Below are 23,712 nucleotides of genomic sequence, written 5' to 3'. Positions count from 1 at the left end.
TAAATTCAACCCAATTAATTCAATAAAAATTAAAAATTAATAAAACTGTTAATATCTCTTCTAAAACTTAATATTTTAAAAAGTTCCTAAACCTTAATTCTCAGTTTCAGTTCTTATATTTAAAGGTAATTGTTTATTATTGAACTTAGAATTTTTAATCAGATTCCACTAATAGAAGAGACAAACCCATGAACTTTGAAAATAATGAGTACAAATGAAGTTAAAGAAAGTGTTGGTGTTTGGAACGCTAGAGGTCAGCAGTATCACAGAAATAGAGTGAATGGAGGAAGTATTCACAGTAAGATGTTTTATTTGAGCACATTTTCTCCGACTCACTGGTGCTAGCAACAGGAGGCTTCAGAAATGAAAGTAAACAAAGCACAACCTTTTCATTGACAGTATTTTATATAAAGAAAAATAATTTATTTTAGTTTATGAAGATTCAGAGAATATATTATGTGGTGTGGTAGCTTCCATAGTATTTGGAAATAAAAGCATAAAAACAGATGGAGCAGGGGACATTCTGGGGCATATTTTCCTCTGGATGCCTTTGCTGAAGTCAGGCTGGCAGCGATGAATTGCATTAGGATAGAGAGGAGAGAAGCCCAGGTTGCCCCAGTTCAGATCTGATATTTCTCCCAAGGGCCAGGCTGTGGCTTTGGTATATGTGTCTCCTAAGAAAGGTGACATTACTGCTTGAGGCCCTACTTAAATCAGCTGTAACATTTGGGCCCTGTAAAGTCAGGAGTACTTGAGTCTGGGATGGTAATCTTTTCTTCAGGGAGTAGAGGAGGATGGAAGAAATAAAACAAGAAATAAATAGTGCATAAAGGAAGAAAATGCAGGGCTGAAGTAAAACTAGCAAAACTTTAGAATCTGCCAAAAAGGGTAAGAAAAAAAACTCATTTATTTTAATACTAGTGATGTGGATAACTGAACTGTCAGGAGCTAACATGCTAGATTTAAATTTGGAGGGAGGGCGATTAGCTATTGGAGAAATTTAGTTATTTTGATAAATAAGGTAAAAAGGGTGTGTATATGAGAGAGAGACAGACTGAGAGACAGAGAAGGAAACAGACTATCTCTTTCAGGTACTACTTTATCCTCTCTTGAACTGGTGTTTATACATATAGAACTATATTCAATGAGTATATGTTTCTTGACAATGGTATTTAAAAATATGATGCTCATAGAACAACATTATTATGTGTCAAAATTGCTGCCTCATTTTCTCTGTGGAAGAGAATGATATATATGTTTATATCTTTTTATAGTGATACTGGACTAATGCATTTTCCTGAAGCCTGTCATAGCCTGGCAGGTCCACTTTAGAGTTGGGCAGATGGAAGAAAATGTGTGGAGCTGTGGGGATAGTTGGCATGCCTTTATTCAAGGGTGAGAGGGTGAGCTGGTGAGCCACACATGCTGCAAGCTGCATGTGTCCAGTGGAAAGCCCACACCCCTTTAAACATGAGAGATAAATAAAGCTGGCAGAAAGTCAAGATATTGTGTAACATAGTGTGATTCTGTGCAGGCGGGTCCACTTAATGTTATGGGAACCATTTTTCGGACCCAGACTCAAGGCTATGAGAACACTACTTATCAGGCCCATTCTCAAGGTTATAGGAAACTCCTTCCCTTAGTTGCCCAGACACCTTGGTGAGGAAGCCAGACTGCCTCTGTTTACCCTACATGCATTATAATTTGTTTCCCTGACACCCTGAAGGACAATGGGGTAAATGGACTAAAAAAACTATTGATATTAAGGTCAGTTAGGCACACATGCTTACAAAGTACCATAAATACAACTCATTATTGGCCATCACTTGAAGTTCCCCTTTTACTGTTACTTCACTCATCTGTGAGATCAAACTTCTCCTTTTAGCAATAGTCTTTTATCTCTTTTAGACTTTGGGTAGGACTTAAAGTATTGATAAATTTTGTTCTACTTAATCTTTCTTGGATCACTAAAGCCATCTTTCTGTCTTCCATTCTTTCTTAATTTTGCCTTCCTTTTCTCTTTTCCTTCCTCCCTCATTCCCTTCTTCCTGTTTTACTCTCCTTATCCTCTCCTTCCTTTTCTTCCTCTCTTCTTATTGTTTCCACTGAGTACGTATTAAAGTTGCTACATGGCAGGCACTATGCCAGAGGGTAAGGTTCAAAATCTGAAGAAGACACATAGAACCTACCATCAAGAAACTCAGGTTCAGTGAGACAAATGTGAGGCCAAATAAAGTGCTGTTCAATAAATGTTGTATAAGAGGAATTTGTGTTTTCTCAATGTAAAAGCTCATAACTCACAAAAGTAGAATATGTATTACTATTTTCACTGCATATATGATAAAAGGATTAGAGAAGTCAAATGATACACATAAACATTAATCATTTGCACACAAATAGTGAACAAGTTGCATAAAGTATTGTTGCTGTTTCCAAAATTACCATGCTGCCACTTTGTTCTTGCTCTTCATTATTTTTTTCATGTTTCTATGTGACACTTACTTTAAATCTTTTCTTGTGGCTCCTATTTCATTCTAGTTCCTTTGTGTTGCCTTCATTGCTAGATCTCTTTCTCAAATATTTCTGTAGCTAATATGGTGTTTTTGTTGTTGTTGTTTTTCAGTGAAGAATTGAATTGAGTGACAGTTCTCCCCCTATTTTCCAACTAGTCAATACAATACAGGGTGCTTTCAGTGGTACAAATTAGCTACAAGGGGCAGTTATGATAAATAGAATTTTCTAAAATAATTTAAGCACTGTTTTTCCAAAGTAATAAGTTTCTGGACCTCTGTTCACTTCAGAAAAATATTTTTAATGCTTTTGAATAAATTTAAATATTTAAATTAAAACAGAAATATTTAAAATCCCTTGCAATTAGAATTTATAGAGGTAAAATATTTGAGAAGACAACTAAATCACATAAAAATATTAAAGGAAGTATCCTGTAATTTACTTATTTTCTGCTGGAAAATATGGACCATTATAACCAAGAACATGAATCTGGTATAAGGTATCTTCTTATTGTTACCTATCCCACTACCATTAACATTCTGCTTCCCTGTTCCATCATTGTTAAAATTAATATGAACTGGCTTCAGGTTTCTAGTCTGGCATGTAAGGAGCTTAGGAATTTCACTTCATCTTAACAACAAATAAAGATGAACAACTGTCCTTGAATCCTTCAGAGAAGTAAAGTTACAGAGCAAACTGCGTCCCCCCAAATTAGAAAGACAGACAATCAGATACAGAGAATCACCTTACCAGAGTAGAAACTCATTAACAGGATTGTTGTGATTGCTATTGATATAATTCTGAACTATTTCTGAATTGCCAAGTTGGATTCATAGGAATCAGAGATCTTATATGGTATCAATGTCTGCTACACAACAATGAGGATGAAGCCCATCAAAAAGCTTAGATGAAGCAGAGAGAGGTCTGGGACATCAAGCAAAGTTCACAAGGTTCTTCTTTCCCATCCCATGTCAGATATGCCCCCCTGGATGAGATCAGATGAAGTCCCTAAGTGTGGTTTGCTAGGCTTGTCATATTGCAGGGAGTAGCATGATTATGAAACATTTTCATTTTATAGTGTGTAGGATTGAATAGTGCATATGATATTCTTCAAGGCCCTATGTCTCCTAGATCCTAAGTCTTACTCACTGCAGTTAATTTTTAGCCACAGATGTCGGGAGCATCTATGAAATGTAAAGATATTTCAGAAATAAAGTCTTTTCTTTCTAGTATATATTCAATATTAACCAGATATCCAACTGACGGGGAATTTAAATTTACTGGTTTGCCTGTTTCTTTTCTTTTCCTCAGTGGTATCCTCAGTGAGGGAGATGAAAGGATCCCTGTTTGCTCTTTTAATTCCCTCACAATTTTATAACTGTATTCTAAGAGAAACAGTAGATCAATGTATTTTATGTTCATTACCAAAGACTGCTTTGGATATGTCTGAAACAAAGAGTATAACATCCTTTGTGTTTTATAGCATTCCTGTGTTTATTAAGCTGCCTTCTTTGCTGAGGAAATTGAGTCTTGGAGAAAATGGAGACTAATGGAGACACTAGTTTACACAGCTAGTGAGGAGTCAAGGTGGGAGCTCGGGACTAAGTCATAAGTCTTGTGTTTCTGTACGTACAGGGTTTTTTTTGTTTGTTTGTTTGTTTTTGTCTAACTCAAGCTACTGTTACAGGACAGACCCAAGGAGGGGTTTATGATATGCTATTACCGAAAAGACTCCTCATTAGGTTCCCTATGCCCACCACTGCCAGAGAAAAGATGTCTCTCAATGCCAGAGATTTGTGAAAAGGAAAGGAATTATTTAAAGGCTATACAGACTTAGAGTAGTTACTTAATGTCTTCATTAAAATATTAAAGTTCTTTAGGGTGCCCATAGATGCACACAGTTCTTCCTTCTCCCTCTGCCCTAATCTGGGGTACCATATCAGGAAAAGAAGTAGAAGTCCATGATTTGGGCTCCTGGCACTATCAGCTGTGTCACAGCCAGGATCTCCAGTTAATCCAAAGCCATGTGGCACCTTTTCATGGCCTGCCAGCAAGAGTCCTTTCACCCCTTTTCTTCCAGGCAAAGCCTCTCCTGCTTCCTAAGCCACATGACAAAAGGGAACACCCCAAAGCCACATGGTCCTCACTCTTGCCAAAACAGCAGGGTCTCCACCCTGCCAAAGCTCTGTGGTTCTCCTTTACTACTGCCACAGCTGTGTAGTCTTCCCTTCGAATGCCTGCAGTGTCTGGGGTTTAGATCCCCATGCCAGTCTTCCTCTGCAGCCCCATTTCTGACTCTTTCTACAATCAGTTACACTTGCCAGCATTCCTGTATTCTTCCAGCTTTACTGGGCTGCCATAGTGAACCTGGGCAGGTGTGGCCCCATGTCATGGAGCCAATCTTCTCCAAGCTCTCATGCAGGTGCTGTAACCATGGGGAACTGCCCCCCCAGTTACATCTTCGATGGAAGTCACTTCCATCCCCCTGGCTCAAAGCATGGCCACAGCTATTTAACATATCTATGAAACCAGTTAAAGGTTATAGATATGTTAAATGACCATGCCAGAGGTTAGCTGCAAAGCTGTTGCTATGCAAAACAGCTCTCAATGGCCCTGCTCCATGCATCCTATCCCCCAGCTCACACCTGTGGGGATGAGGACATCCTATATATATTTTTATAATATTTCCTGGACACCTTGAGTTCTGGATCCCATTACAAATCCTTATTTGGGGTCCCCCTCTTGGCTGCACCCTGTTACACTACCTCCCAGCCAGTGAAGTGCAGTTCTTTGGCCATACTTTGACTAAACTTTTCTGAGATCCATCTTCTTCTGTTTATTGTGTGTTTGTGACAAAAGGTGATGTCATCAGACTAGTAAAACAGACACAGAAAATTTGATTTTTAATCTCTCCTCCCATTCCTAGTCTTAAATTTCACTGTGGCAATATCAACAATTGGCTTTGGGGGAAATAAGTTGAAGACCAAAGAAAGGAGAATTCTTTGAAGAGTTCATAAAATTAGAGTAGAAGAAATTGAGAAATTCATTTTATTCAATTCAATCTTATGAATTACTTCCCAGACTCACCATCTTATTAAACAAATTGGTACCCATGTGAGCTGAAAAGTGCCCAATAATGAAAGGAACAGGCCCTGCTTCTTGATCTGTCTTCCAAGTTTAACAATCAAAATCAATAGGGGTGTGTGTATGTATGAACAACATCAAAGTCAGTCTTTAATTTGTGAAAAGTAATAGGAACCACAACAACTAAAGCATATTCTACAAAGATTAAAAAAATATATTATCCTAGCCCTGGCTGGCTTGGCTCAGTGGGTTGAGTGCCAGTCTGTGAATGAAAGGGTCACTGGTTCAATTCCCAGTCAGGGTACATGCCTGGGTTGTGGGCCAGGTCCCCAGTAGGGGGTACACGAGAGTCAACCACACATTGATGTTTCTATCCCTCTCTTTCTTCCCTCTGAAAGTAAATTAAAAAAATCTTTAAAAAAAAAGATATACCATTTTACGTTAAGGTAGAATAAAAATGCATGGAATTTTCTCCAAATTTTCTGCACTGTGAAATTTTTTAGAATAATGATATGTCTTACTCATTTTTATATCCCTAATAACTAGCATAGTGCCTGGCTCATGGTAGACTTTCAATCAATTTTTGTAGTACTGGAATCTTTTTAGCAAACATGGTGTATTCATATGGGTTTTCTCTCATATGAGCAGGAATAAGCCAGCCAACAGTCTCCTGTGATTATTCATAAAGGAAGTGAAGGTACAATGGTTTAATAAGCTTTTAAATCACTTTCCTAGCTGGAAGTTTTGTTCACTTTTCCCCTAATGTCCTGAGTATAAATGAACACCTTGAGTTCCTAGAAATATTGCCTTATATGATTTTTTAAAATTCTAATAAATCAATGAAATTTCTTACATTTGTATAGTGCATTACATTATAAAATGGTCTCCTCATGTGATTTCTCCTTTAACATCTACAACCCACTGAAGTAAGGATATTACTCCTCTTTTAAATACCAGCAAACCTAAATTTAGATATGCCAGTTGACTTGCCTAATACTATGTCTCTGCTGTATAAAGTTCTAGCACTGAAATACAGGTTTTATACATAATTTAAGCTATATACGAGGACATTTTTATTGTTAAAATTAAAAGTTACATTTGCTTATTTTATGGGAAATTATAAAAAGCTATATAAAGCAGATAATTCAAGATTTTCATAATCTTACAGTTTGGAGATGACTCCTAGGATCTTGACTTATTCCTTCCAGCATGTTTCCTACGTGTATGCATATCATTTTAAAGTTATAGATCATATGATATATTCTAATTTGGGTTTCATTCTCTTTATGTCTGTATCTGCCCAGTCTGGAACCTTTGACTAAACATTTATAGGCAGTTTTTTATTACTACAGGGACTAAAATAATAAAATCTTGATTATTACGCAAAAGAGATGAGCTGGAAGGCTTTGCATTTTAGAGTTAATTGCTATCACTATGTAGTGTAGCTTACTATGTGTCAGGCTTTATTCCAAGTGCTTTACATGCATTAATTAATTTAATCCTTACATCAACCCTATAAGGTAGGTATTGTTATTAAAAAGAGGCACAGATTGGCTAAGTGTCTTACCAAAGTTCAAATAGCAAGTATATAAAAGAGGTAGAAGTTAAATCTGAGCTGTCTAAATCCAAAGTTCATGTTCTTAATTAATAAACCCAACTGCCTCTCAGAGTTTTGACATTCTCCTCAAGGATAATGTTATGAGAAAGTGAATAGCTGTGTGAATGACTAAAAACCTTAGCACTACAAAGCTTAGGAGTTTTAAATGAGGGTCACCTGTGACCTAGCTCAAATTGGAGAGAGGGAAGTAGCTGGCAGAGTGGCCTTCCCTCAAAGTGTACCACGCTTCTCTAACCATTGAGCTATCATGAGTATTCAGTATTGACATAAATAATGCTGCAATAAACATGTTTGAAATTTCACATTTTAGAGCAAGAAGTTTATAAAATGACAAGTAATCCCTCAATCATAATGTAGAGAAACAGAAACATCACACAACAAATTATAGACAGCCAACTCATTTATATAACATTTAAGAACAGGAAGCATTTATTTATACTGATAAACTAAAAATAGTGGTTATTCTGTGGGTAATTGATTTGGAAGGGAGATAAGAGATTTTTAGGGATGTTGATGTTCTATATAATGATCAGGGTGGTGTCTATGGGGGTATATTCATATTTTAAAACTTATTAAGCTGTATACTTAGGATTTATACTCTTAACTATTGGAATCTAATACCTAAAAAAGGTAAACAATCAAACAGGGGTCAGATATTCATAACCTCTTTCCCCTCACTGGCTTAAATGAATTTCTTCTTTCTATCATTCTTTTCCATCTCATGGTTCAATGGTCTAAATCAAGCCAAGGGTATAAACTTTGACCTGTGGGCCAAATTTGGCCCACTGCCTGTATTTGTAAATAAAACTTTATTGGAGTACAGCCACACTCATACATTTCTGTATTGCAGATACTGCTTTCATTCTATAAAGGCAGGGTTGAGCAGTATGAAAGAGACTGTGTGGCCCAAGAAAATTCTCAGTATTTGGCAATTTACAGGAAGTTTGCTGAGACTTGGTCTAGATGACCCTCGGCCCCCTTCTAATACTGAGATTTTGACTGTGATTGAGTCCAGGACATTTTCTTCTGAAAAATTCTCCAGAAGTAATGCTAATATCTCTTAAGATTTATTATTTCTAAAGAATAAGTAAGAGGATGATAAGCAAAGTGTTTTGAGTATAAATGTTTCCAAGATACTTACATGGGTGGTTTGAACCAAAACTTAGGCCATGACTTAAATAGAAAGTGCCCTTCTTTGTACAGGAAGGAAGACAATGAAATCTACAACAACAGAAGGACATGGAACTGGAATTTTATTTCTATCACTTTTTTGAATGTGAAGATAAAAATGGAAAAAAAAGGGGAGGAGAGAAACCACCCTGAGAAATTTTCCAGCCCTGCCTCTACAATGTTTCAAGTCTGAATGTTGCCTAATGCTTAATATTGCTTACTTGGAGGCTGTAGGTACCTGCTGTTTAATTTGAGGCATTATAAAAGTGGTCATCGTGCTCTGGATGAAACTGCTGCAGAATAAGCAGCCTCATAAGGCTAGTACTTCTGCACTTTTGTTGTATTATCCACCCCTTTAGTTTCTCTTCAGTTTCAGTGTTGCCAATAAGCAGGCCCCCGAGACTGCTGTTTCAAGAAAGCATTACTGGAGCAATCATACTGTAACTCGCCTGAGTTTCTTGAGGTTTTGTTTGTTTGTTTTGTTTTTTAATTTTGTTTGGCTCTTTTCCCCCTTTGCTCTGTAGAAACTGCAATTTGCCATTTTGTGCTGCTACTTACATTTTCTCCCTGCTGGCACTTAGAATTAAGGTTGTTATAAAGTTACTATTCTATTTTGAGGGACAAGCCTACCTCTACAGACTGTGCAGGTAGAGCCTTTCTGGCAACTTGCTGTTCACAGCACGGGGAATCAGCAACTACAGCAGAGGCCATGAGAGTGACTCCTTTGTTGTCATTTCAGACATATTGAGCACTGTCAGTGTACTGAACATACAAAACAGATTTCCTAATCTGTATAGGTTTACAATCTTGGTCTTTGAAAACATATAAGCTCTTAGGAAAAACAAAGAAGTTGAAGTTAGTGAAAGCATTGATATTAACAAGCTCAAAAAATACAGTCCACTGATGCACAAGTAAGAGCATGTGAGAAATAATCTTTGTGCTCTAAAGCCATGACCTGTTACTCCCATTTGCTCTGTTGGAACCCTGAACACAAACTTGAGTTCTTTACATTTTCTGTGGAGAGAGTCTGAAAATTTGTCATTCAGTCATGTTTCTCCTGGCCTTTGGCTAGACAGGATTAGCATGCCACACCTCTCAGAATGGGGGTTGTTGCTCAGAAGTGCTGCCATCTCTGAGCTCAGAAGAGAGGTCCTATTGGGCTGTCACCCACACTTAGCGGGGGTGCCAGTAGGAAAGAGCTGGTATCAGTGAAGCTGGTTCTGCAATGCTGGAAAAACTGAAAACTGGATTCAATTGCTGCTGTGGGAAGGATCGTCCCCTGCCAGGGTGAAGATGTGTTCTGGGGCTGATGCTTCCAGGAAACTGAGGCAGACAGGAATCTCAGAGAAAACACACAGGAAGGCATGGAAAGGAGCATGCTTCCCTTTTGGTCTCTAGCTTCCCAGCCTCACTCTGTCTCCCTGGGGAAAGAAACTCCAGGGTGAAGAAAGCTTGCTGGTATGATGCTTAGAGAAACCACAGCAGTTGGGAGTCCAACAGAAGCCACCAGAGAGCAGAAAAAAGCAAACCCTTACCTCTTCCTCTAACCTAGCAATTTCCTTCCAGTTCCCATCATTGTCAAAAGCTTAAAAGGAAGATGTTTGTGTACAAGAAATGCAATTTGCATAGTGAGAAACAGTAACTTAACAAATGGTGTAATTATTTTCTCCACAAAGCTCTGTTCTACTTTCATTGGTTGTATTGAAGGAATGATGGGTCCTAAGAAGTGTACAGTATTTCTCAAATGCACTGTAGACCATTCGATGATCCAGGAGTGAAGGAGAGATGGGGGAGAGAAGAAGAAAGCTTTTGAGGAGGAGGCTGTGCATAATGTGGTAGGCATTGACTTTACTTTAATCTGAGAAATTATTTCAAAGAGTTTGTCCCCACCTCCCAAACATTGTGTAGTTTCTCTATACTATTTATCCTGTTGCTCAAACCCTCTGCTATGCTCTGGGCGGGATGTGATACATAAAATACCTAGAAGAAGCTGAGTATTTTTGATTAAGAAAGGCATGGTGAGCATATGCTTGCAGTTCTCTCCCATGCATGAAAGCTTCAATGTGGTTTCTGTTTATTTTACTGGCTAAATGCTATGCAGTTGGCTGTCATCTGGTATGTCAGTTGGAGGAGCATGCAAATGGCTCTACTTCCTCATTTCCTACAGGCAGCATTTGTAATGGCATGATTATGTGTCCAGAATTCAAGCTGAGAAAAAAAGAAAAAATTCATGAGTTGAGTTGCCTTACACTTTGAGATTAGAAGATAATGGTTTCACTGGCAACTATTATTTGCTACAAATAATAATAAAGAGACCCTTGCGTGCTATTCTAGGGGTGAAAATAAAGAGGAGGGATGTGTAATTAAGTCAATAAACCAAACTTAAAAAAAATCCTGTGAAATATTTCATCTCAAGCATTGAAAAGAAATAATATGCCTTAGGAAAAGAAACAAATTAAAGTGACAGAATACCAGATCCGTTCATCAGCAGTAAGAAGTGGATAATTGTACTTTTATGTTAACAGTAATTTCTAGAAAAATCAATGCCATATTTTTATAATAGCATAATATACTTTGAGATATGGATGATAAGAACTGATCCTTAAATATAGTTCCCTACAAAATTTTTCTTTTTTATTTTAACCTGTAAGTATATTGATATTGCTGTTTTTTATTTTTTTCACACCGTTGGAATGAAATTAGTCATACTGTATATCTTTAAGCACTTAAGGAAAATACAACTGAATGTGAATCTTGTCTCAGTCACTTACAAGTGAGATACCTTGCTTAAAATACATGAATAAGGTCCAAAGTTCAGTTTTCTTTCTAAAATGTGCATAAAAATAGGCTTAGGGTAGTTAAATACTTTAACATCCTGACATGCCCATATATAACACCAAAATATTGGCTACCATTTTTATTAGTGGTATTATACAATATCATTATTACATTTATCACTAATAGTATTGCAATTAATAATATAAAGCGTTTTTATGGTTTTATTAACTACATGTATTATTTCCTAGAATCTAATTTACACTTGTAGACTAAAAGCATGACTTGCTCTCCTTACCCATGCATCTTGCCTGAAGGATCGACAAGCTGGACAAAACAAAACTCTGTTAAGGGAATTGAGCAGGAGGCTATGCCACAGCTGCTCTGCAAAGCGCCAACACATCAGTGGACAACATGATGCCTCCGCTTTGAACTTACCTGCTGGGGTGGTGTTCACTGTTAGCAAATCCAGGTTGCATATCTGATGAAACACGCTGGTGATCAAGAAGGCATTTAAAATTCAAATTGACATCATCTAGCTGTGCAAATACTAATAAAATAACTTTGCATTCCTATATACTAATGATAATATGGGAACTCATATAAAATTAATACTTGATTGGTTTGACTGTTGAGGAACACTGTACTGTATTGTTAGATCAACACTCAAGAATTTGAACTTTCAGCACTGAAGATAAATACAAGATAGCTAATTGAGTCCTATTAACTGCCCAGGATACTGCTGCAGCTAATGGGATTTCTGTGGATGATTTAAACAGGCTTTTGATCTCTCTGAATAATAACACGCTTGGGACTGTATAGGAAAAACAAATTTAAAGACACATACAACAAGGTTATAAGGTAGAAATAATTTAGAAAAATTTCCTAAGGTTTTGGTGAAATAGAACTAATCTCTTTCCTGAAATGTCAAATAACTGTGACATGCTGAAATGACGTGCTTCATTTTAACCACTTGCAAGTTAAGTTCCAGGCCACATCTGCTCATGTGCCAAAACTGTGACTAATGCCTGCTATTCATGTTGTTGGGAAAGAATGTCATTCTTTGGGCATTTTTCTTGGTAATTAAAGGATATTTTCAAACTCACTGTCCATAGAGGGTAATTTTCCTTTCAAGTTTATTTCTCTACTTGGAACAAACACCTGATTCATAATAAATGCATGTTAGTGAAGACAGTTATTTTATACTGTATCTAAGATCAAATGACCCCTCCAAAAGGATAAGTTCAAATGTTTTTGTTTTTATGTTTAAAAAATTGTAATGGTAATTATGTAAACAATGCAATCTTTTCAAGACGATCTAATATAGCTGGATCTTACCTATTTCTTTCTGTCTTTAATGACTTTTTCTTAATTCCGGTGTGGTGGACAGATCTTAAGATTTTCCTACCACCCAAGTCATGTTGGGGAACTCCACAGGGCAAGAAACTGCTGGTAGCTTCTGGGAACTGAGGGTGGTTGACCTCTGGCCAAGTGTCAGCCAAAGCTGATGCTCTTACAACCATGAGGAAGTGAAGGTCATCAAGCCCATGAAAGTAGGGAAGTAGATCCTTTCCCAGTCTCCAAATGAGAACACAGTCATTGTTAACACTCTCCAACCATGTAAGATCTTAACCAGGAAAGCCATGGTTAAAGTCCCAATCCACAGAAACAGATGTATGTTGTTTTAAGCCACTAAGTTTGTGATATTATCATGTAGCAAAGGAAAATTAATACAATAGGTGACTATTATCAAAGAATAATTTATTGCCCTACCCTCTTCATCTCTTTGACTGTAAATTGGTCCTACTCTAATTTGTTCTTTAATCTGCAGTTACTGTTCTTTCTAAAACACAGGTATGATTATGTCACTGCCTTCTCTGAATCTCTCCTGTGACTCTACATATCTTCTGAAGACCCTTCATTATCAGTTTTCTATATCCCTCTCCTACTTACTTCTGCCTACAGTGAAAGAGCTTTTTCCGTTTTTGCACATGCTCCGTTTATTCCACATTTACATTTCAATTCTCAACAAAGGTATGGCTTACTAAATTTAAGTCATAAGCTTCTTCTATTTACTACTGTAAAACTGTATACTTAACTCTAGCATTGGATTTATCAAAGTGTATTTTAATTGCCTATTGACTTGTGTATCTCTCCTAACAACTAAACACTTCTGGTGAGAGAAGTCACAGCTTGTTCATCACAAATTTCTATACATAGCATAATGGCGATCCTGTATTATACAGTTAATAAATATCTCATGAATAAAGGTTGTATATGTTTCTAAACTAAAAGGAGTAATGCACAAATCTCCATGAAACTGATTCATATTACATCTCCTCCCTTCATAGTTATGACCATTGTCTCATTTATTTGGTTTGCTTAGTCTAATATCAGAAGTCTTAATTTTGCCAGAATTCAACACCTATCATTATGGAATTTGTTCAAAATGCAAATATTTGTTCCTATCTGATAGCCATTATGTGTAGAATCTAGGAATATATTATTTCAATCAATACTCTTTGCAACTCTTGTAATTTAATAAGGTTGGAAACAGTGGTTTAAAATGATTAAATATTATTATTGCACCACCAAGTCTTGTCTACTAACTTTAGTCTGCCTGTACAGGCAATTAAATCAAGCCACATTAATTACCAATTGTTGCTAAAATTGTCCAGAACTGAGTGCTGATGACTTGTCCTTGTCTCAGAAGTTGATTTTCTGTTTCCCCACAGCTCGGTTTCCAGACTGCTTCATGTATTCACTTGTGTTGACTACTTCGTGGGCCCACCACACCAACATTTGGAGGTGGCCATTGCTTGGCATTGACTCATTTTTTTCTCCCTTGCTACTAATTTGCACCAAAATTGAACCTTAAGTCAATGCAGAACCTTAAGTCAAACCCCTCAATTCCCAGAATAAATTTTTCTAATTATTTTACACCCAGGTGTTCATGAGTCACAAAACAGCAATTCCTGTGGGAATATAAATGTAACTATATTAAAAAAACAGTTATCACATTTTAAGTAGATGTAAGATTCTATTTTATTTTTTTACTTTCAATTATTGTCTCATCTCAGGGTATTTAAACACATCAGTAAAATAGAGGCATGTTAACTATTCCATACAGTTCTAAAGAACATAACAATAAGTTCCTTGAGAAATACAAAACTTATATCATTGTTCCCATTTCTAACAATGACCATAGTATCTTATTCTCACATAGTGTGGTGTTGGGCGGGCAGCAGGGAGCTACATATCCAATGTGGATCTCATGTTTTAAGGCAGTTTCACATCTCAATTACATTCATTACTAACCGGACCATTCTGAGCAAGGGACTTAACTGCACAGCACCTTGATTTTCTCATCTGTAGAAATGGAATAATAATAGGATTTCTATTGTGAAAAGATAGGCTTCAATATAAATAAATTGCTTAAGGAAGTGTCTGACACACATTTTGTGCACAGTTAATGCTGAGTATAGAAATGCAAGGGGAATTATGCAAAATAAATTTTGTTAGCAATTTCAAATTACCTTATAATTAATACAAAACAATATGGAATCTATTTGATCATAGCTGGGAATCCAAAAGTGGAATCAGTCATCACCAGTCTCGGTTTGTTCAGGGATCAGATTCCTTTTTTCTTTTGTCTATCAGCTTTACCCCTCATGTATGTGGGTTTGTCTTTAGGATGGCTCCCATCAGAGTTGAAAGATTGTTGCCAAGAAAAATATGGGGACTTTTCTTCATACTTAATTAGATTAAAAAGAGACAAATGTACCCATTTCTCTTAATAAATAACAGAATTTTCTCAGAAAACTTTAGCAGTCCTTTTTACTGAAATGGGTACATGCCCATTCTAAATAGAAGAATCACTGATAGGGATAGTAAGGCAGATACCAGCCAGCAGTATCCATCTCTGCTGCAGATGCTCATCGAAACACAAGAAAAACATACACAGAGACAACCAGGTCCTGTGGGGAAATAGGAACAGAACGACCACTCTCTCTAGTGGAGAGCACCCTGTTTCCATTCCCAAGCAGATTTTTATTGAGAATAGACTTAGTTTGTGGATTCACAGTCTGGCAGAAAAGATCAAAAGAAGTAGGTGACTTACAAAGGTGTAGAGAGAACCCCCACTGTGATTCTAGGCAGAGCTTGAAGTTTTATCTAACAGGGCTCAAAGGGCTAGTTTTGGTTTCCTGTCTGTGCCTTAAAATTCTAATCTAATGACATCCTCTAGAAAACAGATCTCACAGGATCTTGCATATTCTATGTCCCAGGCTTTATTACCCCGGGGGTCCACCATTTCTGGTCTGGGCTGCATTTCCCCTATTTCCACAGGCCTGAGTTAACAGAGAAGACAAAGGCAGCCAGGAGACTTGGATTACTCACTTCTAAGAACAAGGACTCAGGCTTTGACAAAGCTGAGGGGGCAGGGGTTGATGTCCATCACCCCTTCATATCCACAGCCCGAATCTCTTCCCAGAAGCCTCTACGTGATCATGCCTGTCTTAGATGATTCCCTCTGTGAAATTTTACCCATCATTGGCTAACTGATCAAGCTTAGGAGGTCAGGCACAGAATGGGCAGCGTTTATGCCAGGGAAATAAGTTTTGTCTCCTTAGTGGCTCCTGGTCCGGAGGTCTCTCACTCAGCCTAAGTCACGGAGGGTTACAGCTTCCTGAGACCAGGCAGGGTGGTCCCCAACAAGATAATATTTGTTTAAAGAGTCAGATGTTACCATTGATTTGAGGTCTGTTGTAAAAACTGCACTGCTACTTCTCATCAGGGGAGAGAATAAGTCAACTGCAGTTTTCAATAATAAAATGAAGATGGATTAAGTAATTTATAACATGTTTTCTATCCTTATTATTCCATGGTTTTCTATCAGAGAGGTTAGAGGTCCCTAACCATTTTTTAAAGATTTTGTTTATTTATTTTTAGAGAGAGGGGGAGGAGGGAAGAGAAACATCGATGTGCAAAACGTCAGTTGATTGCCTCTCACATGCCCCTCAACTGGGGACCTTGTCTGCAACCCAGGGCTTAACCATTTTTTGACACCTCAAAATAATTGTAAAGGAAAAAGTCTATATTGGCATGTAGTTAGTAAAACACCAAAATATCATGTGTAGTAATGTTTATGATTTTAGTAGTACATTCTATAATAATTATTATTGTAACTTTATAGTAGTGATAAGAGTAAATAATAGTTTAGGACCTCTATTATGATTTCAGACATTGTTAATACTACTGTGGAATTTTGCTTATGTTAATAATTGCAGGAAATTGTATATTTCAGTTAGAATTTAATAATAATAAAAATATAATTATTTTCCCCACGTTAGTCTGTGAACTTCCTTCTACTTATGGACCTTTTGGAACTTCATTGACCACAGATTAAGAACTCTTATCATAGAGCTCTGTTTTAGGAAATCAATAAAAATCCATAATATAATGTATCACAAACTTGGAGGTTCAGTTGTAATTCTCTTACAACATTTATCACAGTTTTTCCATAATTTGATTCTGAGAAAATGTGGTATACTTTTTGTGAGCTTCTTTAAGGAGAATCTTTGACTTACTTATAGCACTTTGTTAAAAATGACTCTAGTAAAATCACTTTGGGAGATTTTAAAAAATACAGATGCTCCCCAATTATCCTGGACCTGCTGAATGAAAATGGTCTGTCTGCATGGGTACCTGGGAATCTGTATTTCTAAAGGCTTCCACAATTATTTTGATGCAGTTAGTTTTCACCTAGTCAATGACTCATATTAGGGAACCATCGTCATTTAGCACCTGGCAAAATGCCTTGCACAAATTACACCCTCAGTAAATGGTTAGGGATTTGAGTGAGAGAAACTAGGACATATAAAAGGAGTTTACATTTATAAGCACTACCAAATGAACAAACAAACAAACCTTTCTCTCAAATATGACAAAAAGCTCCAAACCAAAAAGATTTTATTCATGTTATTTTTAATAAGATTATATTTGAAGACATTTCCCATGGCTCTTTTATAAGAATTCTTAATATAAATTGCTTTTAGAATTTAGAGGCAGAAAAATTTTAACTCCTCAGATGAACAACTGTGATTCAAGTCATATAATATAAAAATAAGATAGTTTTGACTTGGTTGAGGAGAACTGACTGGAGGTGCTGAGAGACAATAGGTGGAGCTACTATTTTGTATATTATACCAGTGGCATTACAAATGTCACTGTGATGGGTGGCCTGAAAGAATCAATCAGATATAATTATTTTAACCTTGGGATCAAACCATCACTATCTGGTCTTTTGGATCCAAATTTCAAGTCTATTCAGCACCAATATCATAGGAAAATATATTTGTTGAGATCACCAAAGAAGCTAGGGGTTTTCTTTGAGGAGTTTCATGTAAGTATTAATCTTTGTCTATATATTATAAATATACTTCAGCTAAGATATGGCCATGGGTCTGTACTGCTTTTGCTAGTTGACTAAAAAGGGTACTGTAATTAATCACAAGTCCTTCACAGACGGATTGAAAATTTTTTTTTATCTTCACCTGAGGACATTTTTTTCATTGCTTCTAGAGCGAGAGAGGAAGGGAAGGGGGAGAAAGAGAGAGAGAGATCAATGGGTTGACTCCCATATGCACCCAGACTGGGGATCGAACCTGCAACCTGGGTATTTGCCCTGACTGGGAATTGAACTCTCCTCACCCTTTCTATGGGAAGATGCTCCCACCAACTGAGCCACACCGACCAGGGATGAAAAACTTTTTTTAATTAAAAAAAATTATTGAGTTTAGAGAGAAAGAGGAAGGGAGAGACAGAGAGAGAAAAACATCGATTTATTGTTCCACTTATTTATGTATTTATTGCTTGATTCATGTGTGTGCCCTGACTAGAGATCAAATCCTCAACCACGGGATTCAAGCCCAAGCTCTAATCAAGCTCTAATCAACTGAGCTACTTGGCCAGATCAGGAAACTCTTTTTACCATGGATTGTGAGAGTCAATGACTTAGGTTTTGCTCTTTCCTTTCCTTCTGCAACATTTACTTTTCCTGTTATGTAATACACTGTTTCTCCTTGGTTGGATTCGGGAGCTTTCTAAATTACTTTGAATTTTTTCACAGTCTGTTAGCTCAAGACCACACCATTACAATTTCACTATTCTATGAACTCTGTATATATCTCACTAATTTACTTTGTGTAGAGTCCTGTTGCCCTTTGTCCCTTTCTTTTTTTACTTAAGCTCTCAAAGCTGCAATTTCACATTTTACTACCTATCTCCCTCTGAACTAATCTTAGGCATATTAGTTCTTTAATAAACTGCATTTATGAGCATACAACAAAAAGACATCAACCTACTTGTCACTTCCACCAGGAGTCTTCTCTGGCAACTGAAACACAGGTTGGGATTCCTCAATCATAAGTGAAAGCAACTAATTTTGGCTAATATAAGCACAACAGAATTTATGGGGTTCTCGAGAATGACCATTAGGGAAACAGCTGTGAAGGCTATGCAAACAGGAAGCACAGCAAATATCTTGTAGCAGGAATCATTTGCTTTGCTTCATTGGGGATGAAAAATGAATCAAATGTTTCTTCTGTATTTGTGATACTGATTCAAGATGTATGTTCTGGAAAAAGGCAGCTGATTAGTTGAGTTAAGCTAATACACTCATGCCCTGAATTAACTGGGCTGTGAAAAAAAAGAACTTGAATGTTTTAATTTCTGTACTATGAGTCAGGTATCTGAATTTAGTATGCCACCAATACTCAACAGAAAGGCAATTCTCCAAAAGAAAGTCCAGGAGCTTTAGTAAGGGAGACTAAATGAGAGTCTTCAAAAACACAAATATCCACTATGTTTTGGCTTCTAATTGTTCCCATGGTGTTCTGTGCTTCCCTCCTCAGGACACTTACCATGTTATCTTGCCTGTTCTGTAAATATTTCACTGGGTCCTAAATTCTGGGAGGGACAAAGATTACACTTGCTTGTTTATGATATTATGCATCTTCTGGACTTAACACAGCATTTGGTGATATAATAAATAAATGTTAAATATATAATAGGATTTTTTTGATAAGTTTGATTAAAGTCATTATATTACCAGTCTCTCACTATACATCTGTGGCAAAAGCAGAAAACTGACCTCAAATACACTTAATCAACAAAGGAAATTTATTAAGTCATAGAAGTTAAAAGAGCAGGTTTCAGGCATCACCAAGGACCAGTTTCTTTCTTTCAGCTCAACTTTATATTAGGGTTCACATTTCCTCAGTAATTGTTTTCCCACAGTCTTGAAATGATTCCCAAGAGCTACCAAAACTATGCATGCCTGTTTTTTATGTCCATACAACAAAAGAGAAAAGTTCAGATCCAGAATTCCTGAATCAGTGTTGAAGGGAATATTTCTTTATACACTGGGTTGATCAAATCTAGACTAAATCCTTTGCCCAGAAGGAGGCAACCAAATTTATTTTTTTAGAGTGGCACCAGGGTAGAAGTCCATTTTATTGGATCTATTTCATGTCTTTATATAATTTGGTAGGAAAGGAAGGTTTCTGGTGAGACCACCAACAGATGTCCATATCACCAGTCAAGCTTTCCGGCCATGCACTGAAGTCTTTCGGGTATGATCCCATCCCATAGACTGTGCTGTCTTTCTGTTCCACCTGCTATCCTTCTCTTTCAGGCCCCCAGGGCAGTTTACTAACAAAGTGCTTCTGTATCATTAAGAAGACTCTTCCTCTGGAACAACAGATCTTTTCTGTAAGTTTGCTCTTTTCTTCTTTTATTCTTCTTTCTCATGTCAGGCTGATGGAAATGGCAAGCAAACATCTATTCCTATCAAAGGTTGTCCGTAGACAGAAAAGTCTTGTAGTCTTAGTCCTTTGTAAAATCCTATAATCTTTTTCCTTAATTCCCACAAGTACAATTTGGTTTTGCTGACACAATTATGGGCAGTGATGTACTAAGCCAGGAAAACAAAAAGACAGCTGAAATAGCTTTTTGCCTAATCTCCAAAAGCCTTTATGTATTTCTCTTTAAATAAGAAAAAATCCAGAGGGAAGTTTTCTAGAGATGTTACAACAGCTACATTTATCAAATATACAATGTCATGTATTGGTCATTCAAGGGAGTTAATGGAGTACAGCATTTAACCAATTCACCACCCTCATCTTGACTTGTTAGCATCTTATCTATTAACTATTATGTGTTATCATTCAGCATCTGTTTATTTGTAAAATAGTAAGTTAGGCATGGGCCCATCATTGGTAAAGTACCTGCTTCTTCCTATTCCTTGAGAACATCTAGAAAGTAATTTCTTATCAATATTCTATTATGAGTGAGAGATATATTTAATATAACATTAGTATTACCCTAATTAAATATAAAATACTTGAGAGCCCAAGTCATGACTACAGTAAGGTCTTATAAATACATTTAGTGAAATGCCACTTCGCACAAGCCCACTAGTTTCCAAATTCTCCAGGTGTGAAGAATGAAAATTTACTTTCTTTTTATTTGGCAGACATGGTGTAACACCCTGCCACACCCTGCCACATGCTTTTAACTAATAAATTGTTGTTAATGGACTTTTAAAGTTGTTTTTCCCTAGAGCTGATGTTTTGTTAAAGCTGAATTTAGTGACAAAGGTTGAGGAGGGACTTTTAACCTGCTATTTACCTAGACATCTATTTTAACATTTAAATAATATTCAAAGACCTGTCATAACTTTAAAATAGTCAATAAACTTCAGAACGTAGCTCATGGTAAGCAAAATTCTGGGGTTTTGTCTGTGAGAAACTAAGAACTTATTGAAAAACAAATGACATTTTTAGACTCAAGAGGTTGATTTTCTGAGTATAAAAAAGCACTTTCTACACGCAAACAATGTTCAACATCTGTTTTCAGGCTTTAATTTTCTTTTGCCTTCTTGTTCTCTTTGTTTTTCCTTTTCCTTTTTTTTCACCTAAAAATCGATGATCCCCAAGAATTTGTCAATGGATTTCTCTCTTCCCTGAGGCAGGAGCCTTTAATCAGATTTGCTTTTTCCCTGCTTACTCTATCTTCCCTGCAGTCAGCTAGATTTCTGTAATTGTCAGCTAGCCTGGACAGATTGTGATCACGCAAAAGTCTGCGAACATTCTCAGATATCAGAGTGTTCTGAGTTGAAAATAATTACATTTTCGAGATGAGAGGGAAGTGGTTCTTAAGACAATAAAATGTCTTTGCAATGTGTCCATTTCATTATATATTATATTTACACAGTACATGAATCATGAACTTTGATGGCATCTGAGTGAAAATATCCTATTAATTCTGAGGGGTGTGTTCTGCCTTTATAGTGGCTCACTAGAAACATTTTTAAGGGTTTTTTAAATAAACAATACTATTAAGTGAAGTACAACTTAAGAAGATATCTTTGATAAATAATGAGATTGACCATTACACTCCACTTTCTGCAAAACACGGTTTTTCTTTTACTTTCTGTGTAACTTCCCTGTTATTTCTAGATATCATGTCTTATAGGGCCTTTTCTTACCCCCTCTCATAATTCTGCTGCTTGTGGTTGCCCACAAAACATGGGATCAGTCCCCCCACCCAACTTTGTCTTTGCTTTTTAACATGGAGACTGAAGATGCCACACATGCACCAAGAGAGTATGAAACTGTATCACTCACATAACAAGGCTTTCTGCAGAGACCAGGGCAAGCACTCAGCTCGTCTGGGATGGCTTGAGCGAGAGGGTAAACAACAGCTCTGGTTTTTATTGTGTTTAGGGCATAGGGCTGTGGTGAGAGTTCTGTGCTTGGCTCTGAGTTTGTGTGGTTTGAATTTCCCTCATGACACCAAGACAAGGGGTACCTTCTTGCCCAGGTGGAGGAAAAGAAAGGGAGGGGTAAAGGTGGGGCTTGAAAGATTTCAGTGTTCAAACATCAGAAATGGAGGGAGACTCTTTACTGGTCTAAATGAAATTCTATTTTTGTCAATTCGATTTTTTAAAACAAATTAAAAACATTAAAGAGGTTAAAAAACATATGTTATATGGGGAAGTTGTTTAGGGTTTAAAAAACATTTTTTACTTTTAAAAACTGCAGTTCAGACTTACAGAGTGCTGACTACCAAGAAGCCTAGGCTTTATCTCACATTATTCTCCCTATCTCTTCCCTCCAGAAGTCCTTTGGTAAAGGAGCATGTGAGAGTCAGAGCTGGTACTTTCTGCCTTGTGGTTCCTCTTTCTAGTGTCTACCTTTCTAGCTCTTCTTCTGCTCTGTGAACAGCTGCTGTCCCCTCTCCTATGGTGGCTGCCTGTATTGCTACCTTGGTGTTACCAGTTTCCTCCAATTCCCTGACCTCTATGGTTTTTTGGCAAGAAAACTCCTTCTGCTTCTTGATACTTGCTCAGTTTATTTAGAGGGTTTCCCATTGGCAGGACTGTTGAGCCTCTAGGTGCACTTTTATTCCCCCTTACACTTGAGTTGTCTTTCCACCCTCATTGGGGCTGTGGGATGAAGAGAATGGCACCAAAGGGGGATGGGGGGTGGTTCAGATCATAGGCAGCGCCTCACATTGGATGTGGAATCCCTTTTGCATTCCATTCCTTGCTACCGAATCTCACCCATTTTGTCAAACTTACTCTTGCATGCATTTTCTTTGCTGAACTCTTCTTTTTCCTTTCCTTCCAAACCAGCTTCCATTGAAGTTTTCAGTTCACTAGGTAGGTATTTACCTACTACCTATACTTTATTTATAATGTGTGTTTAACTTTTGTACCTGTAGGACTCCTGGGCCCCAGGCAAGTAATGGATGTGACCAAAAAATTTATTTTCATTTTCATACCACTGAACATTCTCTGACATGAAAAGGAGAAACTGTCAAAATAGACTAAGAGATGGGAAAATAATCAAGAAGGTGGTATTATAGAAATCAAGTGAGAATGTGTTTACAGTATGAACAATGAAATATGTCACATGTAGTGACGGATTGAATAAACTATGAACTCTGTGTGATAGGCCGAATAAAATGAGGTCTGAGAATTGAGAGAAAGTTTGTCAAAGTTGAGGTCATTGCTAAACTTAGATATTAGCATTTTCAGTGAGTTTTGAAGATAAATCCTTATGGAAAGTGTTCAGGTGAGGATAAGAGGAGAGAGAGTGGAAACTATTGAATATCAATACTTCTAAGACCTAAGAATTTGTGCTGTGTGAGGAGAGAAGGCGAGACAGAGACAGGTATCAGTGCGCATTACAAAGAGATGGCTCTGAGTAGTAAAAAGGGATTATGATGGATGAGATTGATGACAAAGGCGAAGGAGTTAGCCTTAGAGAGGAGCAGGGATCATTTATCCATTGTAACAGGAGGGAAAACAAAGAAAACAGAGAAATAAGAACAGATGTTGGCAGTTTGGTGGTAAGCACTAAAGGGAATCTCTACTGATTACTTCCATTTCACAGTGAAATAAAAAGGAAGTCACTAGTATATACTTATGTTAAGGTTGAAGGTACAGAGTTTTACAACATCATTTGAGTTAAAATCTTCAAAAGGTT

This window comes from Phyllostomus hastatus, unplaced genomic scaffold, assembly GCF_019186645.2.
Source record: "Phyllostomus hastatus isolate PE091 unplaced genomic scaffold, TTU_PhHast_1.1 phas_contig_152, whole genome shotgun sequence".
NCBI lineage: Eukaryota > Metazoa > Chordata > Mammalia > Chiroptera > Phyllostomidae > Phyllostomus > Phyllostomus hastatus.
Note: the sequence above shows the minus strand (reverse complement) of the source record.